Raw genomic sequence first — 8,044 nt, forward strand, 5'->3', positions numbered from 1 at the left:
ATCATAGCTTATTGCAGCCTAGAACTCCTAGACTCAAGTAGTCCTTCTGCCTCAGCCTTCCAGGTAGCTGGGACTGTAATACCCACCATCACCCCTAGAGCCCCTTTCTTTGGATGTCAGCTTATTATTACAAGTGGCCTGACAAAGGAGAATGGAGGATGGAGCAGAGAGATGGGAAGAAAAGCCATCGTGTGCCTCAGTTGAAGGATATGTCAGGGCACTCCTGTGAAAGAAGATGAGGCCAGGATGGGGACTTGTCAACTGGTCTGAGCCAATTTAGTCCTTCCATGATTGTATTAGCTGCCATAGGACGTGAGAGGTAAGGGGAGGCTTCTTTTCTGTAATCTCCTGCAGGTGGGATATTAAAAATAGTTAAGGCCAAATTCTGCCAAATATGCATGTATTGGCAAGCTGGCACAAAACAGTCACACAGCCTGCTTCAAGAAAGTTGGGCAGTTGGCCTGCTCTGGCTCTCACACTCCATTCATGCAAGGGCAAATAATCTTCCTGGCCAACTCCATGTTTTGAAAACTGTTTATTTCACCAATAAAAGATTATTCCTAGCATCCCTTAAACACATTAAGCCCTTGAGTGTATATGTTGATGTTGTTTGAAGTGCTTATGTAACCCATTTTCTGGAGTGCAGATTCCTGATTAGGGCACTTCAGATGCTAACTAACCACTCTTGGGGTTACAGGAGAGTCACTTTATATACACACACCACAGGGTTTAGGCTGGAATGTTTAAAAAATAAATTCCTACAGAGTCAATATAACAGCATCTTAGTCTGGGCCTTGTTCCTTGGACAGCACCATGGGAGGGAAAGGGGAACTTGGAACTGGCCAGAGCTCAGTTCAAGCTTTATCACTTCAGTGGTGGTGAGACCTTGGGGCAGTTGCTTAAGTTTTCTGAATTAATTCCACGTTTGTAAAGTAATGATGGTAATAATTCTGGCCTCTTAGGGTTGTTGAAATGATTAAATGAGATAATATGTTGTTTGGCATGCAGCAAATGATCTATAAATGGAAGCTTTTGTTATTTATTCTTTGAACAAATATTGGCTGGAGGTCTAGGAGCTCTCTGTTACAAGATTGCAGTGGATAAAAAGATGGCTTGAGAGACAGGAATAACTCTAGGAGAGCTGGTGAAATGGTTGACAATTCATCTTCCCATGTACGAGCCTTCTAGAAACCCCACTTCCCATCCCCACCTGCTTTCTCTGAGCAGGGCTCTGAGCTCCAAAGAGACCTCCTCCTATTCACCAAAAAACCCTCAAATCAAGGGATCTCCTCCTCCTGCCTTCAGGACCTGGTTCTCAGTTGCTGTTGGAAGGGGAAGAGAGGGGAGAAGAAGGAGAAGGGAGTCTCAGACTCTCAGGAAACTTAGGGCCAGTCCTAATCCAGGCTTCTGCTCTCTGCCTTGGGTCACAGAGAAGTCAGGAGGTTACTTCTACGGCTGAATCTTTGGGAGCAATTTGGCTCTTCGGTGATTGTCAGGATTAGCCACCATGGGACATGAGAGGTAAAGTAACCATGGGTTGGAGCAGAGTGTCAATAGTCACCATCCAAGTGGGGCTAGGAAGGCAGTACTGCACATGCAGAGAAGGTCCAAGTAGGAAGGAAAGGAAATGGCCCAGAGGCTAAATCCTCAGTGTGTGTGTGTGTGTGTGTGTGTGAGTGTGTATGTGTGTGCATGTGAGATGGGTATGGAAAGATAGGAGGAAGTGTTCTAACTGTAAGTATGGACTCTTCTTTCATTTATTCATTCAGTTACTCACTAACAAATATTTATTGAGTACTTGCTATTTTCCAGCCACTGTGCCAGGAAGGAAAGTGTGGCAAGTGTGACCCATGAACTCTGGGCACAGGCTTTAGAACTAGACATGCCTGTCCTTGAATCCTGGCTCTTCCGCCCAGGGGACACAGGGTGGAAGTGATGCAGTTACCACAGACATCACTGCAAATGATCTGTTCCATGCAACTGTGGGTATGGGAGCCAGAGAGAGCCAGGCAGAGGATGGGGAGGGGAGGGAGGGCGTTTTTCGTTTGTAAATCAGGAATCCGAATTCCTTCCTTAGAGGGTTATTATAAAGATGGAGATAAAGGGCCTGCCTCAGTGTCTGGCATATTATTGGCATCTAGTAAATATTATGAAATGAGGAGGGAAGTTGAAGGTGTGAAGGTGTAAAGGACTAGCAAGGTGCCCAAAGACTAGGGAGCTGGAAGGTACCCAGGAGGAGCAGCATGGAAGGAGGGCCTGGTGGAGAAGGATTCCAATGAGGAGGTGAGCAGTGATTCCAAATCTAACCTCATGTCATAAAATGCTGATGTGAAAATATAGATTCCAGGCCACCCCTAGTTATTCAGATCAGTGGGCCCAGGAGTCTGCATTGTCACGCACCTGTCTGGGGTCTATATTGACTGGTAGGCTCTTGAGTGATTTTCTCAGAGAGCAGCTGCCAGGGCAGAACTGATGTAATTACAACATATATCAATGCAAAATGCTCTGTCCACTGCAGCTGCAGGTTCTTCGGGCAAGAGAGAGCCAGGTGGATGCAGGCTCAATGGGATAGGGACAGTAGAGGGAGGGAGAAAGAGCAACTGAGTTGGGAGCTCAGGGAACGAGGATCAGGTAAATCCAGCCATCTGACTGCAATTCTAGATCATTTTAGAGTTTGCAACATCCTAGTTTTAAACCAGCTGTCTTATTTTTCCAACAGTTTTCATCAAAGATAAGAAAAACGGCTGCTCGCATCAACTGGGGGAGGGAGGAACTGGGCACAGACCAGCTTTAAGTAAGTGGCAGGTTCTCCAACAGCCCAGGGAGCCTGTGTGGGGAGAGACTAGGGCTCTAAGAAGCCAAGGAAACCCAGGCCTATCAGGGAGCTGGCAGTGACCCTTTTCTTTTCTGGGACACATGTGTGGCCGCTGTAGACAATGGGTTCTCAAGCTGACAGTGGGGTTCAACTTCCAGATTCAAATTCCAGCTTTCCGGCACCTAGCTCAGTTCTTGGCACTCAGTAAGTACTCAATAGATGCTTGTTGTTATTATTATCCCCTCAGCAGAAGACAGACCCAAGCCAAGATAAAGGAGTCTCCCAGCCCTGCCTTATCCTCCTACTCCATCCTATCTGAGTCCCCACCAGCCCATCTCAGAGCTGAACTACGAGAGGTCTGGTGAGCTAGGGTCCTGTGTTCATACATTCATCATGTGCTTGCCGAGTGTCCACAGTGGGCCACTGTAGGAGAGGGAGAGCGTGGAGGAGTAGGTGGCTCAGTACAGGGCAACTGGACTTTGGAGGGCCTCTTCCTGCTCCTTGACCTCCCCTCCTCAAAGCCACTATTTTCGCTGATAGAAAGAGGCCAGAGGTCTAGGGTGGGGTCCTGCATGCAGGGCTGTGAGTGAGTTCTTGCTCAGCCACTACTTTGCTCTGCAACCTGAGGACATCTCAGCAACTCTTTGTGCCTCTGCCTAACTGTAAAATAGAAGCAGGACCTTCATGGCTGCTATCCTCAGCCTGGAGATAAGGAATTAATGAACAGTTCACCAGGGCCATGATGGGGAATGAAGGGGCTGCTGCGGTACCAAACACATCATCGGTTCATCTGAGAATTGCTGAATGGGAATAGAAGCAACTTCACCAGAACACACTGGGGACACAGCAGCCATTCCAGGGCACTGCAAACGAATGAAATCTTTCTTTCTAATCTCCTAATTAAAAATCAAAACATTTAAAGCCAATATTTATTGAGGGCTAACTTTGTTCCTGACCCACTAAACATTTTAGGATGAATCATCTTTTTTTTTTTTTTTTTTTTGAGATGGAGTTTCACTCTTGTTGCCCAGGCTGGAGTACAATGGCACGATCTCGGCTCACTGAAACCTCCAGCTGCTGGGCTGAAGGGAAGGAATCATCTTAATTCTCACAATTCTCTGGAGCTGAAGCGGTTTTTATCTCCATTTTATAGATGTGCAGACTGAGGCTCAGGAAGACCAAGTGACTAAGCTCAGGTAGCAAGCAAGTGGCCAAGCCAGGACACAAACCCTGCCCTGCCTGACTCTAAAGACCACACCTTTAGCAACTCGAGGTTTGCCTCTGCTCAGGGATGTGTGGGTTCCCCTGCAGGGCACCTTCCAGGCTGAAAGGTTGCAATGAGTGAGCCACAAGTACCCTGGGATTCACAGAAAAGGAAATAAGTGAAACCCATGGACAAAATGAGCAGACCTAGCCATTGCAGATCCCTCTGCCCTGCCCCTAGTGATTTAGCCTGAACCAATGGGTCTATTATCCCCTTGATGGTCAGGACTTCTCCTTGTTGTGCTCAGTGTTTTTGATGGTGTGTCAGGGCTCATACCGTCCAGGAAGCTCTCTGTGCGCTCTCCTCTTTGTAAAAGGGGTTGAGTTCTGATGACAAATCTGCCTTCAGTATGGAAGCCCTGGACGTGACTGCCAGCAATTGGAGACTATCTCTCAGCACCACCTAGTGGCCAGGATGGCTTGTTTATTTTCTTTAAGGACCCTGAGCCCCAGCATTCTGGCTCCCAGTTAGGTGTAGAGCCAGATCCGTTCCCTTCTGATCTGACCACTGCATGCTTTGGTCACCTATAAATATGGTGATTAATGGGGATTTAAGCTGTTCTTAAAGTGGAGACTTTAAACTAGGCATATTTTGATCCTGTTCAGTTTTGCATAGTTTCAGGGAAGTGGGGTAGAACACTTAGTTGTATAAAAGACTAGGAAAAGATGGAAAGAATATTCTCCCCTTTCCTAGTTCCAGGCACCTGGCACCAAGCAATGTGTACCTCTTCCTACTGTGCAAAGCATAAGACTGAAAGCAGCATGCACAGAATGACCGTCAGCTTGGCACTCATTCCAAGCAGGCGTCTTACCTAGCCATGTTACACAGGCAGGGGACAGGAAGAGACGCCTCTGCACAAAGTCCAAGCTGCGAGTCAAGGATTCACTTTGCTCTGCTACAGATAAAGTGATGGGATACAGAGCTGGCACTAGACCGACTCCCAATTGTATTAGGAGCTTTGCTTATGCAGAAGTGAGCTCTGGGGTTTTCAGAGTGGTGGTGTGGAGAGTGCACATTTCTTTTTTTTCTTTTTTTTTTTTTTTGAGACGAAGTCTCCCTGTGTCGCCCAGGCTGGAGTGCAGTGGCTGGATCTCAGCTCACTGCAAGCTCCGCCTCCCGGGTTCACGCCATTCTCCCGCCTCAGCCTCCGAGTAGCTGAGACTACACGCGCCCGCCACCTCACCCGGCTAATTTTTTGTATTTTTAGTAGAGACGGGGTTTCACCATGTTAGCCAGGATGGTCTTGATCTCCTGACCTCGTGATCCACCCACCTCGGCCTCCCAAAGTGCTGGGATTACAGGCTTGAGCCACCGTGCCCGGCGAGAATGCACATTTCTAAGAAGGAATTCTGCATTTCCAGGTTCTGGATTTCCTAGTCCAGATCCAGAAGAGGAAACACTAAAGTGGACCCACCCAAAGGAAATAGGTGGAGCTGACAGACAGGTCTCATGTATAAGGTTGGTGACGGAGCAGAGCAGGCAGATTCCTAGGATGGAAAGCCAATAGGCATTGCTCTGGGGCTGACACGCGGCTGCTGTTGCTTCCAGACACTGCACATTGCCTCACTGGCCATTGGGGAAACTCCCAGATGGCTTCTGGAATGGCTTGATCTTGAAAGCAGAAATTTCCTGGGCACAGGGCATCATGCTTGTGTGGATCCAGGATCTCTAAAACAAAAGACACTCCTGAGAAGAACATGCTTCTTTTGGGAGGCAAAATTGTTAGTGTTGAAATAAATCCACTGGAATACTCAAAGTAACTTTCTGTAAATATATTTTCCTGTCATGCGTAATAAAGTGCATGTGTAGTAATGTTCATCAGATTGGAAGCCATTTATAGAGGGGAGAATCACTAAAATGTTACTAGGACCTTTCCCACTCTAAATCTCCTTTCACTGACATGGCATGTTGTGATTCTTGTGTCCTTTTTTGAGCTACATCACTATTTGTCACAATTTATGTTAGAAGAGTGAGGGTTGCCCCTAATATTTATAGCAGCAATAACAGCAAAATAAAAGGGGGGAAAAGGATCCAACTGAAATGTCCAACAGTTAGGACCAGTAAGTAAAGTATTAAAATTATGATTCATCTAGAAAATGAAATACTATGCAACCATCAAAATGTATGATGAAGAATTATATTTATTGACAAGGAAAGATATTCATTGCTTAATGTCAAGTGAAACAATGTCTAGAAAAGCATGTAAAATATTTGTTTTATGTAAAACTGTATACATATAACTATATGTATATTTATGTATATAAATATGGGTAGAATTCTTTTTCCCAGAGGTTAATGGTGATTATCTTTGAGTGGAGAAATTTGACATAATTTTGTTAGTTTCTGCTTTGTTCTTTTCTATATTATGTAAGCATTTTACAAGGAGTATGAATCATTTTTCTAATAAAGCTATTAAAATGTTTCAAAAGTATTGATCCTCATGAGTAAGTAGAAAGCCGAGATTCAGGGAAGTTGATATCTAACTCAATAAAGCCACAACCTGCCAGTCCAAGAGCCAGAATGTGCACCCATAGCCACCCATTCCTCAAGTTTAATGCCAGCACTTTGAGTTCTGCCTCCTTTCTCCTCATTAAAAAACTGGGGAGGGATATGGTAATGGGGACCTGGGGAAGTTGGGGATCAATGTTCAGATCAGAGTGGCCTCACATCTTTTAATATTATCTGGATCCCTATTATCTCTTCAAAGCAATTACACTATGACCACAACAGCATTACTGGATTCCTATTATACAGTATGTTCTTGTGGTTTGGCAGTTGTCCAAGACTTGAAGGGGCAGACACAAGTCTGGGGACAGAGTTAACTTGGGTCCCTACTTCTAATTCAAGCCCATTTCACAACCTTCAAGAGAAATGATGTATTCAGCCATTTTCTCCATTTGAGGAAAGAAGGAAAGTGAAGCTAGCTGGGTGTGGTCCATTGGCCGGACTGCAGGAGGTTCTGGGTAGGAGTGGCATAACTTCAAGGAGAAAATCCTGAGCCTGTGTTCCTTCATCTACCCCTTCTCACTCCTCCACAGCCACCCATGTTTTTCCACACTCCTAATTGCAGCACAAGAGACCCTCATGACCTGACCTTTGGCATTCTTAGAGTTCTGGGCACCAGCCAGCTCAATTCAGCCTGGTGAAAAATTAGCAGTTATGACATGGATTGGGGTCCAGTGGGCCCAGTGTCTTCCTAGAACATGAATTTGGATGCAAATAGTAAAAACAGAACCAGGTTTGGTGGCATGCACCTGTAATCCCAGCTGCTCACTAGGCTGAGGTGGGAAGATTGAGCCCAGGAACTAGGGGAATATATGAGATTTCACTTATTAAAAAAATAAATAGCAACAGCCCAAGGTTGTGAGAGAGTATTAATCTCCCATTAAACAACTACAGGACATTTACAAGGTCAAAATGGGTCTCTGAGCAGCCAGTTCCTTTCTTAGCCTATCCACTCAGAACACAGACATGCAGTTCCAGAACAAAGGATTCATCCCCTCTGTGTTCTTGCTTTGTGTCACTGGAAACCCTCTTTGTGTCACTGTTCTTCCCTCCCTGTTCTCAGATCCCTCTACTGTATTCCCTAGAGAGATCACAGCTCTATACCTGACATTACTGCCCATGGATATGAAGGAAAAAAAAAAAAAATTCCTCCAAAGATGTTGTTTCCCCTTCCCACGTCTGTTCTTTGCTGAGGGAACTAAGAGAAAGCAGACCTTGACCTAAGCTGTGCGCAAGAAAGAAAGGCAGAGTCTTTTAACAAAAAGAAGTGTGTATTTACAAATACTGGTTAATCTTGAGCCAAAGCCAAAGTTTAACCTACAAATAAGATATGGTAGAGATACAGCATGGCCACAGAAACAGCCCCATTGTAGAACACAAATAATCGCACACCTTCCTCTGTGTGGAGGTGTAGAATCTAAAGCAATTACTTGGAGCACAGGGTAATGCTTTGTTATAGA

Source organism: Trachypithecus francoisi, unplaced genomic scaffold (assembly GCF_009764315.1).
Source record: "Trachypithecus francoisi isolate TF-2019V2 unplaced genomic scaffold, Tfra_2.0 Lachesis_group3, whole genome shotgun sequence".
Lineage (NCBI taxonomy): Eukaryota > Metazoa > Chordata > Mammalia > Primates > Cercopithecidae > Trachypithecus > Trachypithecus francoisi.